Source organism: Chelonus insularis, unplaced genomic scaffold (assembly GCF_013357705.1).
Source record: "Chelonus insularis isolate UGA/USDA-ARS -01 unplaced genomic scaffold, ASM1335770v1 contig_568_pilon, whole genome shotgun sequence".
Taxonomy (NCBI): Eukaryota; Metazoa; Arthropoda; class Insecta; order Hymenoptera; family Braconidae; genus Chelonus; species Chelonus insularis.
Window position 1 is genome coordinate 653,321 of NW_023276647.1, and position 26,000 is coordinate 679,320.

At 30.7% G+C, this 26,000-nt stretch overlaps 2 long non-coding RNA genes across 3 annotated transcripts; both read right to left on the minus strand.

Moving 5' to 3' along the window:
- Positions 1-1,549: 1,549 nt before the first annotated feature.
- On the minus strand, positions 1,550-11,851 carry LOC118070258 (uncharacterized). 2 transcript variants are annotated; one of them, XR_004690735.1, is made up of 3 exons: positions 11,751-11,851; positions 10,446-11,666; positions 1,550-1,699 (listed from the first exon to the last, which is right to left on the minus strand). It is a non-coding gene; the product is annotated as an uncharacterized lncRNA (long non-coding RNA). The 2 variants fall into 2 exon arrangements; XR_004690736.1 differs by lacking the exon at positions 1,550-1,699 and having other exon boundaries at positions 9,614-10,657; positions 11,334-11,666.
- Positions 11,852-15,414: 3,563 nt separating this feature from the next.
- LOC118070257 (uncharacterized) lies at positions 15,415-21,326 on the minus strand. Its single transcript, XR_004690734.1, has 4 exons — positions 20,857-21,326; positions 19,808-20,124; positions 19,498-19,714; positions 15,415-16,613 (listed from the first exon to the last, which is right to left on the minus strand). It is a non-coding gene; the product is annotated as an uncharacterized lncRNA (long non-coding RNA).
- Between the last annotated feature and the right edge of the window lie 4,674 nt (positions 21,327-26,000).

Genomic DNA, 26,000 nt, shown 5'->3' on the forward strand with positions numbered 1-26,000 from the left:
GTACAGATGTATCAATTACATCCATGATATTCTTATTTATCATTCGAACATTATTAATCAAGAGTTATGTAAATTTTTTTGAAATAAATTAAATGTTTATTAATTTTAAATTTAAAAAAAATTATATCTTAATATTTGCTAAAAATAGATGAAATATCAAGTGTTATTTTTGGCACTTTATTTGTCTCGATAATGAAAAATTCCAAACAGAATACCTTTCATAATAAGTCATAATTGGCATGAAAAAGTAGGAATTTAAAAAATTGAATAGAAATTCCGTAATTTACATAGAAAAATAAATAAAACACACAATTCTAAAAGAAGAATGAATAATATATTGACTGTCATTAGGACTTTGAAAAAGTATCTTGAGCAAGGGCTTATTTCGAGTCATTGTAAACTCGATTTCAAGTTGGAGTATTGTTAGAGAGAATTGGAACGACCCTTTTCAGACAGTACGGCTTCTCTTAGGCTCAATCAGACAAACCTGAGGAGACTCACAGGCTCCTTTTCTCTTCTTCTTCTTTTTTATTTATATTCCTGATGCTTCTTATTTCTTTTTTCCTTCTCTTTTTACCTTTAGCTTCTCATCATCATCCTCATCTTTTTCTTCTTCCCACTCACATATACATACGCCTCCGTCGGTCGGTCGTCACTTTGATGCCCCGCCGCAAAGTTAAACAAATCATCATTAGTTCGAGCGCATATAATTTGTTTGGTGAGCCCACTTCTTCCGCGATCCAACGATCCTCTTATATACATTGCGAGATATTATATCCAATGGGTTTATATCCTCCGTTTATGTCCCAGAACATCAGGGGATTAATCCACACTGGTGTTCTCTCGTGATCTTAACTATATATCCTTGTCACGAATGCCTATTGGACTTGACGGCTCGTCTTCAAAAAATTTCGACGCTTTCGAGATACCACTATTATTGATGCCGAAATATTGAATATCATTATTGCACTGACAGCTCTTAAAGTGATGTGATCAAAAAGGATTATATTAAACGATTACAAATCGAATGTAGTCAATATTATATACCCACCCATTCGCTATTTATCTGTCATTTTATTTTTATTACTTTGAAAAAAAAAAAATAATAATTCTTCAATAGAAAAACATTATTTCAATCATAATAATAAAAGGTATTCAAGGATTTTAATGTACAATACTTTCTTGAATATATTAAATCAATATCAATCACAGACTGACAATAATATCAATTAATGAGAATAATGAACTAGAATTTTTTGATTGTGAATTAAACTGTTATTAATTTTAACTTTTTTTCTTATTCATCAGTCACAATGTTCAGTTGATTTATTAATTTATCATTTAGTAGTTGAACAATTTAAGAATAATCAGTGATTGAAAAAATTAAATTATCCCGGAAGTTAATTTTTAATTGTTCATTAATTAATTTCTTTTTAATAAATGATTTCTTGATAATAATAAATATTCATGAAATCATATGAAATTAAATTATACTCCAAAATGATTGATTAACTAATAATTGATAATTAAATTTTTCTAACTATGTTTCAATACTCCATTTTTTGCTTTTCACCTTTTTTTTTCTTAAAAGTGCAAATGATGTTTTTTTTTTTCTTATAATTTAAACATATATTCGCAATCTCATCAACACTAACACTTAATTACTATACAGAAGTCAACTTGTTGATACATTTATTCTCTGAAACGAAAAAAAAATGTTAAATTAATTTATATAACATTGTTTTTTTGTAAAAAAGATAATTATGTAGTTTGTTTAAAGCTCATTGAGAGATCAAGGATCACTAATGTGTATTGTATTCATATTGTTCTTTTTCAGGGATAAAAAATTTTCCAACTCACAGAATAATTCTTACAATTATTTTTTATATTGTATATACCTTTTATAAACTCAAAATATTTTGTTTACCATCATCTATCCATCCAGGATCACTGGAGAGCAACATAAGTTATTCTATAAATAGAGAGACGAATTACTGATTGCATTATATTCTGTGTCCGGCGAGTAGATTCGTCACGCAAACTAAGAGGTCACGAAATATATACAATTAACGTATTCTCTACTTGTACAAATCTAATGATGTATATTCTTGATATTTTTTATCCACATTACCTCAATTCAAAAGGATAATAGACTAAGAGATATCACTGTTGTTGATCCGTTCATTTTGTTTAGAATTAACTTGTGCTAAATCACAACAAATTCGTTACGATTTGCGACTAAATTAAAAGATTTTCAATTATCACTTTTTTCAGGTCTTCCATTTTATTTAATTTAATTCTAATTCTTTTTTTTTTATGTTGAACAGAAGTAAGCGTAAATTCTCAAGCGTGAAAGTGCCCGGGAGTCACAGAGATTGCGAGTCAAAAAGATGATTTTCGCTTCAGAGATCAGAAAGTTCGATCACTTGAGGATACTTTTGAAAGACCAGAGCAAAAAGTGGCAAGTCATTTTAGGCTTGTTCTGATCTGGTATAAGTTGTTGACGCGTGTGGGTGTCCACACGCCATAATTCTACGTGTGTCTAAATCATCACACCATTTTATTCTCGCTTAATATCAAGTTCTATTGTAAGTTCTCTAGAATTCTTGGGGGTCGTTAATTCAATTTGAATCATACCGTGTGATTATTTAACAACAAAAAATTAATCCTATCATATTTTTTTATTTTTACATAACAATAAGATTTCTATAATCAATTGGATGAAAGTTTTTATTTAGAAAATAACTCAAAGTGTTATGTACACTTGATGAAAGACAAAAAGTTACAAAGAGAATAAAATTATTGACCATAATATTTCTTGTAAATGTACTTCTCGTTCGATACTTCGGGTCACACAGCAACACTAGAGAAATTATTCAACGAACAAACTGAAAGTAATAGCAGACAATGCACATATGTACCCTGATAAAGAAAGCTTTTTACATTTATCGACAATACTCTTCATAGATTATTTATTAGACAGAACAGACTTGTCATCACAATATCAAGCTATAATTGTAAGACTAGAAAATACATAGCACTGAAATATAACTTGAGGAGAAACCGTTTATGCTTACAATATAAATAATTAGCAAAGTAAAGAGGAATCAAGATTATACTGTATTGAAACCATTACACTTTTTTTTCCTCAAAAATATCAAGATTAAAATCTTCCTTTAAAATTTTTTTTGTTCAAAAATTCCTGGTATCCATTAAAACATTACCTCTTTAAGTGAATATTAGTATTTACTCAACAATAATTGTAACTTCAACTTGCTAATACTGTATGTAATATTCAACTGAATAATTTGTTAAAGTTGTTTTATATATTTATGTATTTAAGTTTCGTTAAGAAAGAAAAAAAGAAATGGTGATAAAGTATGTGAAAAATGGTTAAAAATCCAATGAAATTTAAAGACTTGTTGAGAGTAAAATGAAAGAAACAATCGCGTGACAGACATGAAAGCGAAAAACATATTGTGAGAAGTGAATAATATTGTACAAGGCGTTGTTCGCCAAGCGATACAATACATAAATGAATTATACTCCCCATTCGCACCAACGTCTTCTCAACGCGAGAATAAGAAAGGAAGACTATAAGGCCAAAACTTCTCTCTTTCCTCATCATCCACTATACTCATTTTTTTTATTCTTTTCTCTTCATACTCATTTTCAGTGTACTTTGAAGCGCGCATCGCAGTAACCAGAGTTACTCCAGGCCTTGTTAAGATACCGCTTTGGTCCCAGTACAAGCGCAAAGGCCGCGCACATCGTAATGGTATGAATAATCGCCCGGGTACCAATTTGTCGGCAGTACCAAACTCACAGCAGATCGATACTTTCGAAAATCGAAACAACCTCAGGGCTCAATAAACGCTTTCCCAGAACCGCATTCTGATAGTTTTCATATTAACCTCTTACCACATGTACTGTTACAAATGTAAGCCATATTCACCAATAAAAAAATACTTCCCCTCATCTTGACATATTTTGATAGATTCATCAACTCTCTTACTTGTCAGATGAACATTTATATTAGATAATCATTCTTAAATGTCTTGTCAATGATTACCTGTTCATTTATTTATTTATTTCTATCAATAAACATTAAGTAACGACTGAGAAATATTTTTTGTATAAATAAATTGTGTCTGACCTGGTTTGAAATAAAAAATGATCAAAGTTTTTTTTTTCATTAAAATTCCTATGCTACTTTTAAAAAAAAAAAATAGTTCTTTTTATTTGAGTTAAAAATTTGCTCCAATTTATTTTCAATGATTGAAATCATTTTTGTTGTTAAAAAAAATTTTAATTTAATTTTTATGAAGGACAACAAAGTTGTATTAACAAGTGAAATGACACACACATTGAGAAAGAAAAGAATTTTTTTTTTTAGTTATTATTTGCATTATAAAATTGATAAAAATAAATAATGAATTCAGAATAACAAGAGCTGATAACTCGTGGTAAAAGTCATTTCCGTTTAAAAGATGACTTAAAGTAGATGATTTATCAGATATTATCATGATTTTTTAACACGGGACAGTACTCCTTTAAAGTTTATTCTCATAATTAACCACAAATTAATCACATAACTAATTAGACTATCCATCTTCAGCTCAATATTGATAATGACCACACCAAATAATCGAATTACCATTTATCTATAAAATTAACATAAACAAAAGTCTTTTCCATAGATTAAAATCAACTTAATTTAAACTTAATTGCCAATAATAATTCTATGACATAATGAGTAATAATTACATTCCACATATTGGTTTATATTTGCAGAATATATAAAATATATTTAAATATTAATATACTTATATTTTCATCATTACACGGTGATGTATAATTATGGAAATTCAGCTAAATTAACATATTAATTGGTCGGTCATATAGCAAATAAAGGGGAATGAATATCCTCTCCCTTGTTTATCCTACAATTCCTCTGTATCTACATAAAGTAACTATGCATTGAATTCCGTTAATTCTACAGACATTACCTATCATTTGAGATATTAAATACTGCCTCATAAATAAGATCAAAATATAAAGAAAGATCTAATACTTTATATCGTAAATATAAAATACAATATTTATGTCTTCATAATCATAAAGGCTAACAATATTTTCCTCTGCTCTCATACATTATAAAAAGGAAAACATATTATTTGAAATAATTACATGTATCTTGAATTATGATGTATTTATTTATATGATTGTCAACGATAAGATATATGTCGTATTGGACTTGGCTTAAATACTTTATTATTATTATCATCATCATCATCATTATTCCAAACTCGAATTTGTTTTAAGGTAAATTAATTCAATCATAAAAAATACTTTGATACTTTGGGTGAGTTGGCAGATGCCTTGAGATTTTAAGGTGGGCAATAAAATAGATAAAATAATCATTTTTACGAAATATAAAATTATAGATAAAGTGAAAGAGCAGAAGGCAAATTCTAGTTATTTATAGACTGAATAAATCAATTCTACATATCACAAATTAAAAACTAATCCAAGTAGAACATTGATTACATTCAGAGAAGGCTGGAAGGTGTAGGTAGAGTCACAAGTGAGAAAGAGTGAGAGAGTTTGTATTAAAAGGATGCAAAAAGACAAAGATAAAATAGCTGAGAAACCTTGAGAGGAAAAGAAGCAAGGATTCGCTTGTAGCATTTGAGTGTGTGATGGTGTAGTTGGCTTTAGCGTCTGGTCATCAACACCTGAGACTTGAGAGCGAGTCTTCTCCGTTCTCACCCCAACCCTCGTTTTCTCTGCCTCACACTGCCCCTCTACCTGAATATATCCCTGCGGCAGCAGCTTCCCGTCCATAGGTATATACTTATGTATATATATATCCTACTGCCTATAACTATAACTAACACGGCGTGGCCTAGCCTTGGCTGATGGATGGAATTCCTCGGCTGGGATGCCGCCGCAAAACCGAACCAGAAAAAATTAGCTACAGACCGAATGGTTTAACGCCTGCCTTTTGTTGCCTTTGAGACACTCATATAACATTTGTAGACTTGTAAATTTGTGTGAAGTTGAGAAAAGTATCTCTTAATGCTTGATGAGTAGTGGGGATTAGTAGTAGGAGAACACTCATGTCTGACTATATCTCGAACTCGCTTATGCGGATCGAGAACTAATATTTACACAAATTTATATTATTTATTATGTACAGACACTTGGGATAATTATTTGCATTGCTAATATTTATTGTCGATTGTGCCTGTTTTTAACTTTAGTCATTTATTTGTTAAATCAATATCTTTCTTGGGGACTTTTTTTTTGCAACATTAATATTGGTTTTTTTTGAAAATATTTATTTTAATTATTATTTCTTTTTTTTTTATATATCCTGGATAATGGTGGTATTTTAATCAATATTTTTATTTTTATTTGATATTTTATATTGATTTATGTTGAATTTATTGGTATTGTTGTGTTTTATTCTGTAACATTTGTTTTTGAATTTTCACCTGTCAATTTAATTTATGAATTAAATATTTCCTTATTATCTTTTGGAATGTAATACATTGGATTATTACCAGGAATTTTTTTAACAAATATTTTTAATCGATATTTAATTTTTTATTATTCTGTAAATAAATTTTTTTTTTATTGATATCTTTGATAAAGAGAATTTATTAATCAAAAATATTTTTAACAGTTATTGTTGTTTGATAATTTTTCATGATATCGACATTACTGAAAATATTATTATTAATTTTTTTTTGTTTAAATCTTTGAATGAAATTAATTTAATGAGCTAAAATGCTTTCAGTATTCCTTTAAAATGAAATTCATTGAGTTATTTAAGTAAAAATTTAGTACAAATTTAAAAATATATTATTCTCTGTTAATAAATGATCCTTTAATGATCCTTATTCAATTCTACTTGATAATTTGTATTTTAGTTTTTTTTTGTCATTATATCCAAGTATACGTTAAGTTAAAATGTTTCCTCATTTTCTTTGGAAATAACACATTGGGTCGATTTAAAAAAATTTTTTTTAAAAGCTTCTGCAAAATGAGATGTCCATTTAACTTGACCGAAACGTTTAAAGTCATTGAGATAATTTTGGAAACATGATTACATTGAACTGGATGATGGAATTCAAACAAACTGGTGATGATAAATATACTGAGAAATAATTTGTTAACCCCAGAATACATATATTTCCCGCATTCTTATTTCCAAATAATTTTTTTGACTCGTCGGGATTCGGTATTGAAGAGAGTGTGCCGAGTAATTTGGGCTCGTCGAAAAAGTAATGGGTTTTAGGGACGCGCGGTTCTCGGGGGCCGACCGAAGAGCCACGCTGTCTGGTACTGCAGTATCGAAAGAACAGCGTCCACGGTGTGGATCCTCAAGCTTGAGGCTGCTACTCTACTCTACTCTTCTCTCTCCTCATCCTCTACTGCAACAACATCGTGTTGGGATGAGTCTCGCGCGGTAGAACTCAAGACACAGCACAAAGGCGGTCTCTATAAATCACTCGGCGATGCCGAGAGGGCCTCCGCGGCCTCTTATATTCCTTCTTCTTCGTGTTTTCCGACCTTTCGCCTTTAGCTCTATCGACGGCTGCTGGGTCTTGGCCAATTTTCATCACGGATCGTCACTATCTATTTAATTCTGAATTTAATTATTTTTGCAACAAGATTCCATGGGCTTCACTTTTTTTTTTTGCAATTTTAATATCAACTACTAGTCTATTAAAAATAGTCTTTTATCTATAAAAAATTGATGATGATTTTTTTCATCCACTTTAGGAATAAAAATGACTCATTGTGTTCATTTGCCTCTAATTCTTGAGAAGTGAGATTTTTTCTGCCACAAGTCTATCAATGCTTTGTAGACTACTTTTTCTTTTCATCCTGATGAATAGAGTATTCAAATAATAATTTTAAAATATTGTGTTGACAGAAAACTTCTCTTTCACTACTGAAACACAAGTCATCAACAGCAATTTTTATGTAAAAATTTTTGACACTTGTCATAACTACAAGTCTTTAACTAAAGTTGAATCATTTGAAAGAAAAGATTGCTCTTTTGTTGATAAAATATAGACCATAAATTTCAAATTGTAAGTCAAATTATTTTCATCAATAACACAAATTATTTATGAACAAAATCTATTGTCCACCAAACAATTCAAATTGACATTAAAATAATTACAACTTTGTATTTAAATTTTCATTTTTTTTTTTTAATAAAAAAAATTATAAATGAATATTTGATTCTCTTAAATATATATTTTTCAGATCGGAATCCCATAAAATTACCCTAAAGTCCTAAACCAACTGAAACAGAGAGCTAAACATCAACCACAAAACTCATCATTTGTCGAGTGTCTGTTTTTTGCGGTATGCAACAATCCTGAGTTGAAAGAGTTTAGAATCACCTCGAACTTGATTACCAGTTGGAATACGACGTATTTCAATGTGAAATGACAATGAGAAACTCGGAGAAAAACTATTAAAAATCCAAATCATCAGCTAGAGCCATGAATCTAGCTGATACATGTCACGGTTAATCAAATGTGAATATTGGATTGTCGAGTTTGAAGTCAGTAGGGGTGAGATGCTGCCCAGTAAATCTTGGGTGGCATATACGTGACAATAGAGGAGAGTGAGAAGCATGGAAAGGGTGATGGTGCTGGAGAGGTGCCGGAAAGCGATTCCAACGCTAGACTTCTATCATGAGACAGGAGTGCTGACGTTGAGAACACGACGTCTACTGGTCTGAATACGACATTGGAATGCAACGAGGTGGAACATTGAAACTTCACGGATCCACGGATTTCAGTAGTGTGCATACCTTATAGTTATTTTACATCGGTTATAACCTTATGATCATGTTGATGATGGTTGGATCCCTTCTTAATCCAACCCTTCCTGGATTCTAGACTCTACTGCACTTAAATCAGCCAACTTATATTTTTAAAATTATTATCCTGCTTATATATTCAACTACAATGTTTCCTAAGTAGAAATTTCAATAACGGAAACAATAATAAGATGCATGCATCGTTAAGTTCGTGGTGGAATCCTAGCTTCTGAGTTTTACATTTTTCACGCGTTATTTAATCGACGACAACGATGCCTCGGTGTTTTATAATCGAGGAAATAATAAAAGGAAGTACTAGAAGACAGAGTATAAAACTTTGTTTCATAAAGTTTCACTAAGATTTGGTATCTATAAAGAGCTCCCAAAAAATATAAATTGAATTGTTGTTGTTGTTGTGGAGAGATGTAATAATAAAAAGTGATTTCATTCTTAAGTGTCATAAAAATATTTCAAGTTATTTAGTTCCTATTATAGAAGAATTTGTTTTAACTTGCAAAAAAGTATATTAGAAAGTAAACTAATATTTGAAATTTAAATTATTTGTGGTAACTAATGAGTTAGAACATGATCTACTTTTAGTGTCAGTTATATAAACATAATTGATAAAAAGTAAATAAATTGCTAATGAGATTGATTTAAAAAGAAATATTAACATAAATCAAACTGAACATTGATAAATTTTCTGAACAGTTTTAACAATGATCATAATTTCTAAAAAAAAACCAAAACAATTTCGTGATTATTATAAGTAGGAATATCACTTGCTGACATTTTCAATGTCTAGTTATCATATAAATTTTTTTTTGTCAACGTGTATGAATGGCAAAGAGTTTATGGCAAGTTAATTGTGAAAAAGTGCCTATGGGTCATAGTGAAATATAATAAAGCTCATCATCTCTATATAAACTCCCTGATGGATAGTATAGGTATACAATCTCGTGTCTCCCTTCTCGAATCTCCCATTATTCACTTGTTCTCTCAGGGAGAAATAACAATTGAAAAATTGCCCAGGGCGCGTGCTCCCGCAATGGCAATGATTCAATGAATTCTGCAAACACGGCACTTTCTACTTGCCGAGCGCCCGAACATTTTTGGGATCCAAGAGACGTAAGAGGGTGCAAACACCACGCAAGCGACTTCTGAGATTATAACAAGCTTACGCTCTTAGTTCGACTTGTTGAGAATTAATAACAATAGACATTAATACGTAATACAATAAAGTATATAACAATACTAACAACAGAGTAACTGAGATGATTGACAACTCTTGTAGAATTTTAATTGTTTTTCAGTCATTATGTAAACGAGGCTTTTATAATACTACTACCAAGACGAATTAAATGAAAGCTATTTTATCGTTTGGAAATAAAGAGAATAAAAATGTTGAGATTTCTTAAGACATTTTGCTAAATGACTCGCAACTATTTAAGTTTAGTGATAGATTGTAATGAACTCCGGATACAATTGAGTCCAATTACCAGGTAGAAGATATATATAATTATTTACGTCCTGAATGGAGTAATAATGGAATAGGTGGAGCAAATATATATGGCAATTATTCAATGCAATATACCTGGCATATTGTGTGTATCATCTATATAAATACTTTTTATTTCCATCGGCTGTTCCATCACAGCGGTGATTATTTTATTTCTTCACCTGCACCCTAGTTCTTTCGCGCTTTCGCTGCTTCATCTTCAACACTTTCAAATCCCAATTCCAATAATAGTGTGGATTAAAAATACAAATAATTGACGATTAATTAATTGGTGTTGGTCGCAGCATCTAAACAAATAAAATAAATAATTTCATCATTATTTTGGTTGTGAAAAAAATGGTAAAGTGATTTGTTGGCAAGAATAGGGTCTATATTAAGGGAACAAGACGGGAGAGAAGAATCCTTATGTTTGCTAGTGTTAAGCCTGGGGTTAGTTGTTCCGGGCAATGGACTCGCAACAAAATGGCCGTCATTCTTCACCCCGTAATGGCCGGCAGGGAATTGAACACACGTGCGCATGCACAAACGTGTTTGAAACACTTGAAACACCAATATGATGGTGTACATACTTGAACTGAAGTAACATATATCGACTAGTCATTCGACACACGCGTTAAACCGATATTAGTAGACAGAAAATATATATATATATATAGCGACGAGATTGACGGTTCTCCAACTCTCAGCACGCCGGAAACACGAATGCGCGAAGAAGAAGGGATTTTACTGTGCACCTATATGCTCACTCCCGCACCATCGAGCAAGAGAGAATAGCCCGGCTATTTTACTTTTATGACCCCAGCTAATGCGCCCTTTGTGTCGACCGTGGCTTTTCGTCGTGGTTTGCAAGCTTCCCATTCCCTTCTTTCCATTTATTCGCCTCTTTCTCCTTCGTTTCCCATCAAATCTTTCGCCTCATTCACTTGGAAGCACTACACAATATTTAATTAACGTTCTAGTTACCACGAAGACGCTTCTGTTGGTCCAAATTACCATGAAATTTACTTTAAAATCATCATCTATTTAATACAACTTTAGTGATACCAGTTTTTGTATAGTCTGCTCTATCATTTGTCAGTTAAAGAGTTCAATTAGCACAGTAATTTTTCGTTAACAAAAACGCTGTCTCTACTTTCTGAAATTAATTGAATAATTTCTAGAAGAGCTTTGCAAGCTTTGAAAATTTTTTTATTTTTCACTGTTCCTATGAAAATCATCATTTAACTTTTTGGAGTTATTTTATTACTCCAAAATCTTCCCAATCTTTGAAAAGATGATTTAAGTTTGGAAAAAAATCTGTGAACAATTTTAAATGGCTTTGAATAATGCAATATGTTCAAAACAATCATTTGATAAATAATGTCTGTTATAAATACTTACACATAAATAGTAACACTGGGATGTTGGTTTAAATTTTCTTCTCCTTTTCCAGACATTGTTTAAGCTTTGGAAATGACCGTAGAAATTTTAAAAATATTTCTAGAGATCTGAAAAATGAGTTTAACAAACAATAGCATTAGAAGTTGTTTGCAAAAACTTGTTAGAAAGTCATAATGGCATACAGTAAACATTCTCTGAGGGTAAAGTTAACAATACAAGGCGATTTTTCATGGCTGTATTTTTTACGAGGCACACGAGTACAGGCGACATCGGAGTGTCGATCGATGATTGTATAGAATCCCTTATGGATGTAATTTATTTTAAATAACCGTCCGATTCAATGTGAATTAGTCGCGGTCATCCGAATGCGACGGAGGGAAAATGTTCATCATATGTTGCATAGTCAAGTCGCGTATTTGACTCAAATGAGGGTGAAGGGCCACAACGATTCATAATACAATCTATTGAGTCTTTCCCCCTTATGAAAAAGCGCTTGTAATTCGTATATAATAGAGTGAAGCCACCCCTTGCGTATTTTCTAGATATATATTTACTAGTGTAAAGCGAAACGACGTGTGTCGTGTAGTTTCTGTTGCTATTTCTGTCTTTTACAAACTCGTTAAAAATCTATCACTATTCTTATCTTCCTTTACATCCGTGTCAACAAATTCGATACAAGTAGGTCGAAATATTGAGCTCTGCTACTGCCATTTAGGGACATCCACATCTTAGATATTTGTATAATAAATCATTATTCAATCTTTAAATAACCTCATCTGTCATAATAAATTACAGTAAAAATCTATTTGATTATAAACATTTATACATTTTTTAAAACAATAATAAGGTTTGTGTTATTTGAATAAATTATTAAATTTTTTTCTGAAGAAATAATTGAATTTTATATTTAAAATTTATTGAGAATGATAAATGAATAAAAAGTCAACAAAGTTATTTATAAAATTATCACCTTGAAAAACGATAGCACATCCTTAAAAAATGTATTTGGAAATTTTTCCTGATGAGATTGATGATTGCATAAAAGATTAATTATGCGTATATAAGTATAGAAAGTATAAGAAGAAATATGTAAATATTTTTTACGTAATTATACTATTGAACTTTAGTTCAGAGTGTAGTGGTAAATTTAGTCTAGTCCGTTCTATCACAATAAAAAAAATCCAAGTATAAATGAAGAGTAATCAAAGCATTGTGTATTAGTTTCAAGATTTTTTTTCTTTTTTATAGTAAGCATATATTGTGTAGGCAAGCTATAGATAATAATGGCTTGACTCTGCTTAATCACAATTATTCATTGCCATTTATCTAAATGTGTATACGTCTAGATTTTTGCAATATTAAATTGAAAAATAGTCGAAAGAAGAGACTGAATTTTTGCTTCAATAATCATCAGTGGAGAGCACGATTGTGGCCTTTTGCATGCACATCAAAGAGCTAAGTCTCGACCACGCATAACAAGCCTCATTATTTACGCTGATCATTATTTTGACGGCGCTGATCGGCCACCGTCCATCACTCTCCTATATCCCCTCTGCAGTTCACTTCATGCAAGCGCGCTTTTATTATCCAGGGCCAAAACTCGCGGTAAATGCCGCTGCTAACTCCGATATCATAAATCTACCTTAAAGAATGGCTCCACAAATCGGGGAGGGAGAAGCGAAGTTGTGGCGTTATTATTAATTGGAAACGTATGAGTTAAAAGAAAAAAGACTAGGACTACTATATAAAAGCCAGGAAAATACTCAAGTCAGATTTGTCCAGTCAGTTTTAATTACCTAACTTTCCTTTTAAGATGGTAGCTGTGCTACCAAATGGTCCACTACCCCTACAACTCTTTTATAATCCACTTTTTACAGATAATAAGATTTATGTCATAATTCATTAATTCTGTTTACTATTAATAAGTTATTTAAAAGCATAGTTAGATAATGGAATACATTTTTATATTAATCATTAAAACTAATAAAGTCAAGTTATACGAAAAAACATTGTATTATTCACGCTACTTTAATGGAAATTTATGTGAAATCTCACACTTAACTCGACTGAAAATTCTCTTACTCAAAATTAATTTATAGTTACGTCAATTCTGACGCCCTGTTAAACAGAATAACGTTTACATTTATTATAACAAACATGAATGAGATAATTCTCGTTGATAAGAATTTATTGAATTAAATAAATTAATAAATTATTTAGAAATAAGAATAAAATTCATTCATATTTAGATGATACAATATTTGCTCTTGATGTTCAGGAAATCAATTAACAGCAAGCATAAATTTCTAAAATTTATCAACCAAATCGAATTATTAATTGCGATAGAATGTATTTTTTTCATGTAAATTTCTTTAATTATTCTTCACGATTTTTATTTAAATATTCAAATATTCAAAACAGAAAACTTCTAAACATTTGCATTTCGTTAGAAAGATTAATTTTCGCGCATGGGTGAAATCATTAAGATATTTTTTCCAGATATTTTCTGAATATTATCAATTAACATGATTGAGCAAATGTTTTTTTCTCATGTATGTTAACATTCAATGATAATTTTTTTTCAAATGCTTACATTTTAAATCCTGCGCAACTCAAAACAATAGGTAGCATAAAAAAAATAGAATTATTTAAAAATCACCGATAAAAGATGCGTATTCATGTCCGCCTTTTTTCAATCACGTTAATTAATCATGAGTTTTAAAAAGAAGCATAAAGAAGCAAAGTTGGAGTATTCGTTATAATCTCTGTCACGCCTTCCATTAGTCTTAGCTGATAAAATGTCAGTTGCTAATGCACATATGCAGGAGGTAATTATTTTTTTTTTTCTTCATTTCAACACGCTGACATATTTGTTTGATAGTAAGCAAAAAATCTAATCTCAGGTGTTAGAGTCTTGTCATCATTATCTTCACTTACATAATACCATAGTGTTGACGTGTCTTTTTCGAAAATTGAACAAGGTCTGTTTTATTACATGTCTCTACACACCAGTCTACACTCTGAAACATATAATAAGATATAAATAAATTTACTCTAGAGTCTATATACCGCAATGTAGTAGCTCGTATATGTATACTTACAAGAGAGCAAACTTTCCAAGTTGACGTTGATGATTTTCAAGTAGGTATTCGCGTTTGAGGGAACAAGCAATTAAGAGCAACCGTATGTTAACGATGATAACATCAAGCAAGTTCTGACATGTTTTCTCTTATCTTACAACTTATAACTTGAGTGCACACCGTTTGTATTTAGACTGACGACACTCCCAATCTATTCATATTACGATTGTGCATATTCATGAATTGGTACAATGCTCATTAACTGCTCAAATCCATTTTTTAAATTTTTTGCTGATGACTCTGATTATCACTGAACATCACTAGTCTTTTTAACTACTGTTTGTCAATCAACAAAGTTAAAATTTTAATTATTATCGATTAATGAAAGATGATTAATTTGCAATTATTGAATGAATATTATATAATAATGTTTGGAAAATAAAATAATATTAAAATCTATTTTTTTTTTTTTAGAAATAGAACTTTTCATGACAATAATAAATTAGAGCATTAATTTGCGAATGAAATTGTTCATAAAGAAATAGTAAATTAAAGTATGACAAAAAAAATGACAGAAGCCAAAATAACAAATGGGAGAATATATAACGCGGCAGAGTAAATGAAAAAAGCGAATTTGTTTTTAGTCAGACACAAAACTCGTATATATTCATGTAGTAGTACTGCATATTCATGAATTTATATCAGAATATATGTATTCATACAAATTTTTTGAACCAACTTGAATATCTTTTTCATGACAATTTATTTTTCATTAAAGCTCTGATAATAAAGAAAGATTATTTTTCATTGTTGATGGTGCGAGCAATAAACAATTTCAAAATGGAACCTATGATGGGAAGATGTATTTTGTTATAAAATAATAATATATTGAAAGTCATTTACTGAAGTGTTTTATCGCTCAATGACCCATAACGATCGGAAACTGAAATTTTCGAGTTGGTGTGGCTGCTGTGCGCAATTTATTGAATGGATCACGCGTTCACCTGCCGCGATGATCCCATAAACGAACTGTGATGATCGCAGAGTGATGATCGGTGAAGAGTAAGAGAGTAAAGCATATGCTTGTTGGAGATATAGTGAAATCGAGTGAGTGGAAAAGGTTCGCGGGATATTAGTGTCGGATATATACTGGCTCGAGGCCTCGTTGCCGATCTAACAAGACAACCCCTTTCGTCTGTTTTATGCTGGCAGATGAATTCCGAGCAATTTCTCGTTGGTCGGGCTTTCTTTGATGCTTTGAACTCTCACCGCGCTGACCGATCCTCGTGGTAATCATGCGAGCTTGCCACGCCCCGAAAAACACCTTCTCGCCAACAAGAGTTTCCTCTTTCCTTCTCTCTCCTTAGCTTCTCTTCATCATCGGCCTCACTTGTCCCATCGCTTTTTTCTCCTTTACCTCCGCGGGTAATATCGCCCCAAGAATCTGATTCTAAGACCGATCGAACCGGCTGATCCTATCGATTGCTATTGCCAAGACCGATTCCAGCGATTCTTCACGCCGCGGTTGCACGGAATCATATTATTGCCACGAGCCGTATATGTTCCTTCGAAAAACACCGCCCATAATCTAACGGATTGAGAAATTTGTTTCTTACAATACTTTATAGTTCTATTTTTAACTCGAGAAATAAATACGTATCCTATTTAATTATTTATTACTTGCCGAGGAGTAGTGTAAATTCCTCTTCAGAACTGATAGCACACTTGATTGGCTTGTGCTAAAATAAGCAGATCCTTTAACCATTTTATTTTCCCTTGTTACCTGTAAAAAAATCAATCAAGTGATTAATGTGTGTTATTATTATTTATAAATAAATATTATTTATTACTTATTACTTTGAAATCACTTGAATATTGTAGGTAGCAATTTAAATCCAGTCTTTTTCTGGAGTAGTGATAGGATAGTTGGGGGTAGTTCTGAATTATAATGAAATATTTAAAAAAATTATAATATATCGTAGAAAAATATGATCAAACCCATATGTAATCATATTTTATTACTACTCGAGATACTTTTGAAATTTGTTATTTAATATGAGTTAAAGATTCACAGCTAAAGTACTAGAGTTATAATTTACGTATAGCTGTAAATGTTATCATGATATTTGCACTCTTATAGATAAATAATAAATAAACATATTTTTTTATTTAAATATTGTATAAAAATATCCTTTCATTTTAACTTTTATCTACTGTTATAACTATTACTCACATAAAACCTATTTAAAAGCAACATAAAATACCAGTCTTGAAAGTTAATGTTCCCTGTTTATATAAATATAAAATAAAACTTGAAATATTTATTTATGATTAAATCAATATATTGAAAACGTGAGTACATAAGACATGTATGAACTTTCAATCTGAAAACCTTAAATTATTTAATAACATGTAAAATAATAATACTTGATATCCTAAAGATTAGTTATTAGCTATATGCTTTACAAAAAGACTATTGATAACTAGACCTTTCACTTATTTTAGAAATTATAGCATTTCCCACGCTTACTTATAGGTTCATATAATTAGTATCAGTTAAAAGATTATATGCTGTTAAAAATGTGGACAACTATAAGCAATAGTTGTCACCAACTATCACTTTTGTCTGTTCTTGACACAATAAAGTTAAAAATAAATTCTATCAATAAATTAGCATTCTCAAACACGTCAAAAACTTTATATTACATAAAAGCTACTCTTCAATGCTTCAACAAATTGCTTACAACACCTACTTTCGGTAGTTAATTTTTCATAAATATAAACACATAATCAAGATGTCAAGATTATAACTAGACTTTCAATGTTTATATAATTTATTTTCAAAACATAAATTTTATGAGTCATTGAATCTAAACTAGAAATACTCTATTACACTGTAAAAGTGAAAGAATAAAATTTTTATATTGTATTATTGTCCAACCCTATAATATAAAATCCAATATGAATTAAATTTATTTAACCACTCACAGACTGTTTCTTTTTTTAAAGTCTACTTTGTCATCTGTTCAAAAATACATTGGATTCCATATTTTACTAGCACGAATATTTCTTCTAAATGGCTACATGCAACACAATAACAATAATAGTGGAAGCTCTGCTGACTTCTGCTGAGATTTAACTAAATTTGAGGGGTGCTCACACTGGCACATTGACGTTGATGCAAGCAGGAACATAAATGGCAATCTCGAAGTTGCGATAAATCGTTGGTATACACACGCGTGGTTGCAGCACCTTTGGGGTCGCGATTCCCGATATGCCCCGCCGACCACGACCCTCATTCTCAACTACGGTGGTCGTATTGCCATTGCTACGCTTAACATTTATGCTTTATACTGCTATCAAATAGTCGCAATCGTCATATAATGGAGTATAAAAATTTTATGAGTCTATCAAGTCAACTAAACTTTTTTTCCACGCCCTCAATATGTTCTAATAAGGTTACTTAAAGCATCTCTGCTAATTTTAAGCTTAAAACATTAAGGTGATACTATCAAAAGAATGAGTAAGAGTGGGGCATAAGAACCTCGAAAAGTCTGCCAATTATAGTATAATTACCGACGATAATATCTAACTTCATAACTGGCTTTTATGAAAAGAAGAAAATATAGTAAGTATATATAACTACACCTACTTGAAAATATGTAAGGAGTTTGCGCTGATAAGATCATCATCACGATTAGTCTCCATTAACTTATAAAATTTTATTTAAAATAATATACTCTGGGCATTAAATAATATGTTAATAGTTCTGTAGAATAATATTATAAATATTTTTCAATTCTTGGATTCAAATAAATTAGATATTAAATTTATTCAGAGATACACTGATCATAGTCACATTATTTACCCAACAGGAAGTTCTTACACCGGTTAATCGCAACAAACGTAGCTCATAATCGTACGATGAAGGATATAATATGCTTCTTCCCAAGCTACCGACGGAGCAGGTGCTCGAAACTGCCGTTTAGTCCCGCATTGAACACCGTCAAATAATAATGAATGAAGAAAGAAGATTATCGCGGTTCTCTGCTTTCATTTCGTCTACGAGAAAAATTTCATACTCCAGGAAAAAAAAAAAAGAAGTAGCTAGGTCATTCAACGGGTCTTTAAATGTGATTTTATGGTTTGAGTATCGTTTAATATATTAAAACGTGAAATATATGTGGATAAATTATTGTATCACTTAATGATGTAATAAGAAATGAAAGTTGGATCCGTTAAGGGTTAATGAAAGATGAGTTTACGTTAGAACTTCAATCCAGATGTTTCAATAAAGAAATATGCTATTTTTTCTTATTTAATGGAGAACTATAATTAATCATTTAATTTTTTCCATTTGAAAGAAATTTTTCATGAATTTTAAATTATCAAAATTTGTTATAAAATAATTTTATGCTTTTTAGAATACTCCTTCAAGAAAATTGCAAAAAAATTACTTTCTTATTCCATCAAATTTACCATCATATGATGATATTTGATTTCTTTACAATTTAGTCATTATATTGAAGATAAAAATAAATATAGATAAGAAAACAGGACTCTTAGACAGAAGTTTATTCTCATACTGAAGTAACATCCTTATATTTTATAGAAACACTAATTTAATAACATTCAACAGCCTCACGTATGTATAGAAATTTCTCTACCTTTTTAATCCCATATTGTTGATGCACGTGAGTACCAGAATTTTACATATCCGCAAAACGAAGAATTTGCCGTCTTCATGTAATTCTGGAGTGGACGTAAGTGAAGATGAAGAGGAAGACGGAGATGAAGAAGATCGAGATGAGGGAGCGGAAAAAAGATACATTCGAATCAGCGGTATTCATCGAAGAATGAGAGACAACAAGCGAGAAGCTGTGGCTGAAAATATATATACATGTATAAATATATATATGTATACAGATACAAGAATCAGGAGAGAAAAGAAGAAATGGGTGTGGGGATATTCTTTACCTCTCTTGGCTGAGTAGAGGTGTTGCCGGCGGTGGTATTAATTGGCGGGGAGCTCGACCGTCTGTGATTAGCCTCTGCAGCCGCCGCCACCTCTGATCCTCTCCCTGCTCTCACAGGTCCCGATCGTATATCTGCCGACGTACGTGTGCGTCATACCCTCCTTTACTTTCCACCAGAAAGACAATCTTCTCTTCTCATTCTTCATCTTCTCGATCTTCCTCTTCTTCTTCACCTTCTCTTCACCTCCTTATACTTGCATCATTGAACATGCAGTAAATATACATTAATGTGCAAAGGATACTTAACTGCTTGAAAATCTAAATCACAATGTCTTTAATTATTTTTTTTTCATAGTTATGAATATTCGTAAAAATTAATGAATTTTGAAAATAAAATTCAGTGTTATGACATAGTTTAAATAAAGAATTTTCATAAAAATAAACAAACGTTTTTTTGTAAATTTTTTTTACGCTTCAAGGAAAAAATTTTTGCATAAATGAAAAGTAAATATTTTGTTGTTTCAGTTTATCTTGAGTTATTGTTAACTCTAGAATAAATTTTTTCCTGAAACAAATTGAATTTAAAAAAGTTATGAGATTTAAGTGAAAAAGATAACTATTATGGTCAGCCAGAGGATTTTTTTTTATATATAATCAGTTAAATATGATAAATATATGGCCCTTGACTATGGGTCCAGGAGTAAAAATAATCATTAATCCTTACTCCAAAAATACAAAAGCTTTAATATAAATCAATCAATATAATAATTATTTGAAAAGAACTGAAATTATGCCAAATATGTCGAATGAGACTTTGGAAAAAATTTTTTTGAAGAATACTTATGAGTTTTTTTTTTGTTAAACAAAGATAATATCTATTAAATACATTTTTCCAATTAAATATCACAATAAAATTATTTAAAGAAGAGAATTCACTTCTCTTTTATTTGAAGACTTTTTATTTGCCTGAATTTGTATACCATTGAGTAGTTGTTAGGGTATACTTTGTGACTGAATTATCTCTATAATTTAAAAAAAAAATTTACTCACGAAATAATTATTCTTTCATCTATTTATTTTTGCCATCACGTGTTCCAAGCTTGCATGCTACTTTTCGTGCATGCTAATTCAAGTAAAGCAAATAAAAAACTAAATTTAAAGTAAATATAAATATTTCAATAGCGATTCTAAAAATATGAATATGATATTTGCAATGGTAACTGTAACTATATAACTCATCATTTGCACAAAAGATATTATCATTTTCCAAAAAATTTTTAGAACCTTTCAACTCCTCTAATGATTACACAAAAATAAAATTATAAATATAAGAATCTACTGAATTTTTCTTATCACATTTTTTTCGTCACGAGTGTGAAAGTTTATTTGCGTGTTACATTCTTCTAAATGTGCTATATACTTTGTAATATATTTATACGATCAACGATTTTACTTATGCATGAAGTATGTATGTATACATAAGTACTCAAGACACTTTGTACCCCTTTTATACTGCATGCAGAACCGCGATCGATAAGACACACTAAGCGAATGACTCTGCAAATCTTGGTGAAAGATTCTCTAACAGATACTCATGTCAATGAATAATAAAAGTCTGCTTTTATTTGCATATTAATTATTCATTTGTATTAATGTAATAAAATATATTGTAAATAAAAATAAATAGAATAGCGTGTGAGGCATATAATAACGGATAATTATTAGCGAATATTTATTTTGGATAATTTTTTGATGACTCTGGCGAATAAAAAAAAAATCTCGTGAAACCTCGAAATTTTTTAACTGACTTAGGTACACCTTTGGTGTATTTTTACACGACGGTTAGTAACATTTTTGGAAGGAATATTGTTCGGCGGCTCGTCTGGATCGGACAGTAATACAGCTGGGCAGGCAGTTACATGCCAGGCGAGATAATTACAGAGCGCTGTCGGACCGCCAAGTCAAACAACCTAAACATCAGTCTGTTCCAGCCATAGGCGGCTGATTTCGTGGACAGGTTTCATAAAGATACTCAGTAACTTATTCTTTCGTCCAGGGAGTATGAAATGCGAATTATCGAGTAAAATATACAAGTTATGTATACAAAAACACCATACTAAATTTGCATGATTTATAGCACATACAAAAGTCAGTCTTGAATTTCTCGAGATAAATTGAACTAAAACTTCCAATCATTCCTCAACTATAACCACTGACTTGAGATGAAATCACAACTGAAACAAGAAGAAATTGGAATTAATAGATCTGAAGAAAATAATTTACAAATTTCTATTAATATTTTCTATCAGATAATAAAATAGAAATATGGTATAAGTGAAGACTAATAAAAACTAATAATAAATTGACATAATTAAACTTTTTATGCTTTGAAGTACCATTTAATTGTTACTCCTCATGAACAATAATGTTAATAGAATCTTTTCTAACTAGAGAAATCAGATAGAGATTTAATTGAATAACCGTGTTGGATGTAGCAGATAGACTAGTATGTGATTTTAGGATGATGATGATGATCAAACTGAAAAAATAAAATATATAATGAGACGCCTATGAGTATCTTGAGAAGATGGGTCAACTTGTGTTCGACAGTGGGTGTTACAAAGATTAGAAACACGCAAAAGGGGTATGGACATGATATAAAACTATAAATAAATCCGGGGGCTTATAAAAAATGTAAATCAACGATGTATGATGAGAGAGACTGTCTTGGATGGAAGATCAAACGCTGCCGCTGGAAAAAGGATGAGCCGGGGAAATTGACTTTTACTCTCGATTATGATTATCAACGTGATTAGATGAGCGAATTTAATAGTTTATCGCGGTGAGAAAGCGTAACAAGGCATGTCTATATACACACACGTAATTCCCACTCAGAAACATGGATCGAAAATTTGCTTAACGGAAGTGATTTGAAGAAACCAACAAATTGTGTTGACGTAATATTTCAAGTCAAACGTTAAATTATAATGTCGTATTCCTGAACAATATAATAAGTGAAAGTATTTTTTATTAAATAATTTTTTTATCTAATATCATAATTAAGCAATGGAATTCAATAAAGAAGTGTTTTGCATATTTTACTGGTCAAACAGTTCTAGAGATAATTTAGCATAGATTCCGTATGAATATTTAACAAAAATTATTGTAAAATAATAATACATACGAGTAATGATCGTAGTAAAAATTTTTTAGTCATTAAAAAATAAATAAGTCGGGGCTATTTTTGCTATATTACTCGTCTTTTTAGGATCAATAAAATTTATGTATTTGATGTGAGATAAGTGTAAATCAATTAGTAATGAGAAAAAAAATGTTTTTAAGTATAGATGACCATCCAAACTTTTTTCCAGCAGCGTATCTACGAAATAAAAAGAATAATAAATTATTATGATGAAAAAGATCAAGCTAATGATTTTTGTAATTATGTATAATATATTTATATTAAATGAAAACAGTTAAATTTTTTCTTATTTTAACTGAAACTTGCGCAAGTCTCATAGTACCTATTATTATCACATTAACCACGCCTTTAAGTAATCGTTTAACTAACAGTACTTTAGTCTGATTCCTTGTAAAAAATATTATATACTATATACGTCTCTTTATAGAAGAAAATTATTTTATTTAATCTACAGTAGTTTATGAGAGAGTTGAGATTGAAATTATACATTTAAAAGATTAAATGTTGTTATTTTTAATTAGATTTAGAAAATCAATGTTTGTATTTTTTTTACCATAAAAATTATATTCTAAAGAAATAGAATCAACATTAGTAATGAATTTCATGGAAATTTTATATATATCCCAAAGCTGATTTTCTATTTTTTTTTTTTTTAAGAAGTAAAAGAAACTAATCAATTTGAAATTGAACCCGTGACGGGATTCTTTCCCATCCGATACTTTTTCTCTAGGATCTCTTCGATTTCTTTGACTGGGTGCACGACCACCCCAGAGCCATCACCATTGTCTGGAACAAACGTGCGAGGACTAGAATGAATTTTAAGTCTGTGCGAAAAGAATAAAATTAACTGCCATCCTTGTCACGGTTCCTTTTGGCTAAAAAGCATCAACTTTAGACCAACACTCTAACTTCAACTCTAGAACACTAAACTTTTATTGTATAAGATAGTTCATGATTATCATACTTCTAAACAAGCTTTCTTTCTTTTATTTAGCCACTTAACTTGAAAATTTTCTTTTGAGAAAAACAATATTCCATACTGAGAAAAGCAACTCATGATTAGAAAAGGTTCAGTGAATTTCTTTGGGCTGGGCCGCTTTATAGGTTTAACACCTTACGGTCTGACAAGGTAACAGTTTGAGGGAAGAATTTGTTTGTTCTGTGGGCGGTATTTTTGACTAATGATATCTCACACCTGTTTCTTCACCTATTGAGTGAATGGATATCTTTGAAAAAGACCAAAAAGTGCATCCTCACACACAATACTTTGTTGAAGCTCAAGAGGGTATCGATTTAAATAATATACACAAACTCAGGTATAAATAAATATATATGCTTTTGTGTGTTAAGAATAATGAAGGGTAATTTACATCCAATTTAAAGTGGTGACAATATCGCTTAAATTGTTAAGTCACCACGATATGCATTCAGAAGAGTGGTATGTAACAGAGTATAATAATGTCAAAAATTAGTCTATTTCAGTTTGGTATTCAGCAGTCACGATAACTTTAAACTCTAGCATTTATAAACATTTATGTAAGAGCATAAAGTTGAGGTATTCGTGCGATTGTTAGATATATTTACTTGTACAAACTTATTTATTTAACTTCTGCTATTGTGTAAAATTGCCAGAGTATTTTTTTCAAAGGTTTCGTGTTCATTTTAATTTTAAAATTCGATATAAAATAACTTTAAAAAATATTCAGCATAAAAAATGGAGCTAAAAATAGTAATAAACTGACTACTGAAAGTTCATATTTATTTTTGGGTTGGAAAAGACATAATTCAACCGCGTATTTAATTAGAGAAACATTGATAGGTGGGCTCATTTAAATAATTGAATAAAAATATTTAAATGAAACAAATATAAATAAAAAAAGACAAGATAAAAAAGTGTAATTATTACATAAAGATTTGTATAATATCGCTATTTATATTTATCTAATTTTTTTTCTCATATTTAACGAGAAAAAAAAAAGAAATTAGCAGAACAAGACAAAGAAATCTAATTAATATATACACACGGCTTCTAGCTATACCATTAATTTAATCAAGTTTTTATCAAATATTCAAATAGAATTGGAATCAGAAAAACCCAAAGTAGATAAAAAGTTTAATTATTATATAAACATTGACTCTAATAATCCTATTTATTTTTATCTGAAATTAGCAAATTATGTGAATGCATGTAGAAGAGTAATATATTTTAATAACTCCGCACTTTGTTTTATATTCCAGAGGATATAAATAAACTTCAGTAAGACTGTTGTTATATTCAATAACATAACACCTAAATAATTCACTGTTTCCTCTGCGCAGAGTTCATCGTAGACATAATAATGATGAAGAAGGAAAACCGGTCGGTTTATGATGTTACCGTCGCGATGGAGAAACACAAGCAGTTGGAAGTGCGCGAATATTAAACTCTAAAGTATATTACGAGAGTCAAAGCTTCAAGTAGGACGAATTTTCTGTACATTTCACTCAACAAATGACTCTGAAACACTAGTGGTGAATATAAGGTTGTCTTTAACAATGGCCTATATAAACCAAGAGAAAAAGGAAGAATGAAAAAAATAACACATCTAAGGGAGCTGGATCATGGAAGAGTTAAAACTGTTGGATATTTTAAAGATTCTGCGGACATCGTAAAGTGAGAGTATCGGCAATACCTGTGGAAGATGGTAGCGTCGGCGAAGAAGAAAGAAGATTGAGGCGCGAGAAACGGACGAAACGACCGTTAAAACACGACTTCTCTCACCTTCATCTCAGAGCATCCTTGTCCTTTTCTCTTCATACTTGTTCTCCTTTTCCCTTTCTTGTTGTTTTTCGCTTCGTTCAAGGGTCCGCCTCTCGCGGAATCACCGCGAAGGACTCGTTGAAAGGGGGCGGCCATGCTATGAAAACCATCAGCTAAGACTTGTGGGACGTATACCACGAGCATAAAACTATTTTCCACGGATCGGTAACGACCGGGACCAATTCAACGTTA